Source organism: Benincasa hispida, chromosome 2 (genome assembly GCF_027475165.1).
Source record: "Benincasa hispida cultivar pf3 chromosome 2, pf3_genome.v1.1, whole genome shotgun sequence".
Lineage (NCBI taxonomy): Eukaryota > Viridiplantae > Streptophyta > Magnoliopsida > Cucurbitales > Cucurbitaceae > Benincasa > Benincasa hispida.
The window spans coordinates 11,440,367-11,443,195 of NC_143479.1; the positions used below are offsets into that span (position 1 = coordinate 11,440,367).

General features: G+C 32.6%; 1 pseudogene; it reads left to right on the forward strand.

Annotated features, from left to right (window-relative positions):
* Positions 1-333: 333 nt before the first annotated feature.
* Positions 334-918, forward strand: LOC120071968 (cytochrome P450 736A117 pseudogene; annotated as a pseudogene).
* The last annotated feature ends 1,911 nt before the right edge of the window (positions 919-2,829 follow it).

Here is a 2,829-nt window from a genome sequence, read left to right on the forward strand (position 1 = left end):
TGATAGACTTCAAGAACTGGATCTAAGTTTTATTATATCTATAAATTCTTTTACATTGTGTTATATCTGTTATTAATACTCTAAGCTTGATTTTTATATTTGTCATTACCCTTATCTAATATGTATCGTAGCTCATCAAGCCCATATAGGCATTTGGTCTAAAAATAAAAATTGGAATATGATCAGAGAATAATAGGTCCTAAGAGGCATATATCATGCATGCTCAGGATCTCACACTCTTTATAATATGCATGATTTACTCTTTTTATCATCAATTAATTTTGAGATGAAACCTAATGCTATCTAATAACCTTGAGATTATGACTACAGAACATGTTTGCAGCAGGTACAGACACAACTTACACAGTATTGGAATGGGCGATGTCAAAATTGTTGAAACATCCAAAAACCATGAAGAAACTGAAGAATGAAATCAGAAAAATAAAAGGTGATCACAAAGGATGTTATGTAAATGAGAATGATTTAGACAAAATGGTTTATTTAAAGGCAATAATCAAAGAGACGTTGCGACTGCACCCACCCATTCCACTTCTCATTCCTAAAGAATCAATCAAACCCATAAATTTAAGAGGGTATGACATCAAACCTAGAACTCGAGTTATAAGCAATGTCGCCCCAAAACTATGGGAAGAAGCAGAGGAGTTTAGGCTAGAAAGGTTTATGAACAATTCAATAGATTTCAAGGGTCAGGATTTCGTGTTGATCCCATTTGGTGTAGGGAGAAGAGGATGTCCTGGGATTGTGTTTGCAACTGTAATTAATGAGATAACTTTAGCAAATTTGGTGCATAAGTTTGATTGGATGGTTTCAAATGGTGAGGTTTTGGACATGACAGGAGCTTTTGGGATGACCATTCATAGGAAGTTTCCACTTGTGGCTACAACAACTCCTTGTTAGAGGAACACATACCAAAATTTTTAGTTGAGTTGTAAATTTGGACCCTATAATTTAAAGAAAGTTAGAATTTCGTCCATATATTTTATAATTATAGTTTAGTTCCTGTGTTTTTATATAAAAAAAAATCTCGTAAATAGACGCTACAATAGAAAATATTAATGGAAAGTTTATCAAACTATTGGGACTATTTATGTATTATCAGATCATAAAGACTAAGTTCTAATTCTTAAAATCATAGAAACTAAATTCTTACTTTCATTACACCATAGGGACCAAATTTTCAATTTAACCGATTTTCATTTATTGGATGTGCTTTTGGTTACTTCTTAACTTTTAAATCAAAGTAAACATAGTTCAACAATAATTAACATGTATTATATTTCTTTTGAAATTGGAGGTTCACGGCTTCTCCACTCTTTCATTATTGTACTCAAAATATATTCAACACTCCCTGTCAGGTGGTACTCATTCTAGCCCATTTATATTCATCTATTATTTCTTAATTTATTTCTCTCTCACTTGTTGACATTACATGAGGGTTATACCTAATTTTCTTTTGTCTTTACTGATTAATCCATATATTTTTTAAATGCATGCTCACACAATAGGACAATAATTTTTTGTATTTGTTAAAAATTAAGTTGTATATACAAAAGCAATTAAGATTTTATTTTGGGAATTTTTTTATATGTAAGTAGCCAACTACTACTTTATATGTATAAATTTTTTTATTCTCTTTGGGAGCTAACTATTATTCGTACTTTGTGAGCAAGACTTAGATTTAAATTTTTGTGTTTGTTGAGATAATATATAAAAACAATTCTTGTTTGTGGATAAATTATTATAATGTCGTTTTTAACTTTTTGACCGACATTAAAAATGGATTCAACAACAGAATTTTAAAAAAAAACGAACATAGATTATAGGCTTTAATCTCGGTCTAAAACCGACATTAAAGGGCTTTAATGTCGGTTTTAAACCAACATTAATGCCCAAAATTCTTGTAGTTGATGCGTTATTTTATGCGATGAAATAGTGGAGTGGAATGCGATGGTGGAATATGCGTTGAGCATGCAAGTTTTCTTAGTAAAACCCAAGTATAAATCCTACTGAGTTGCTTGGTAAGCCCAGGGTCGAACACAGGGAGTAAGAAAAACAATATGCGATGGTAAAATTCGATTACTTTGCGGTAACAAATAAATCCAAGTAGTTTGGTTGGTTTGTTGTTTAATGTATAAAAAGTATGTAACGGATTTGAGGGAAGAGAAAGTGTGCGACAGATACACTGAGCATGCAGAGGAACGGGTTGAGAAGGTCTTTAGCTAGCATTTCCCGAGAATGCATTCAAGATATGCGATCATGCTACACTCATGTGACGGCAAATCATTTTCCAATGCAAATGCGATAGCTCCTAATTTTAAGACGCATGTGAGGAATGCGATAATGTCTATAGAACTTATTCCTAAGTCTCTACTTCTTACCTATGCGATGACGATGCATACAAGGACAAGGCGACCAAATACAATCATAATCTATCTCTAGGGTGCATGGATGTATTAATAGCAAACAGAGCTTATTCCTCAGCTTCTATCTCTTGATTATGCAGTTCTAATCTGACTCTCTCGAGCCTAGATTCTAATCTAACTTTTCTAAGCCTAGATTCTATCCTTAGACTATCCTTCAGAGTATCTCTAATGGAAGAATGACGCATACATAATACAAGATGATCGCATAGAATGAAGATCCCAGGTTATGCAAGCTAAGTACTTTTCAACCCATTCAACAGATTTAACTACTCATGCGTAATGTACAGAAAGTGGACAGATATAGAGATGCAATTTCCATTTTTATAAATAAGTTCAGAGTACAAAATGACAATGGAAAATAAAGGTAAAGAGCCTGGTAGAAATT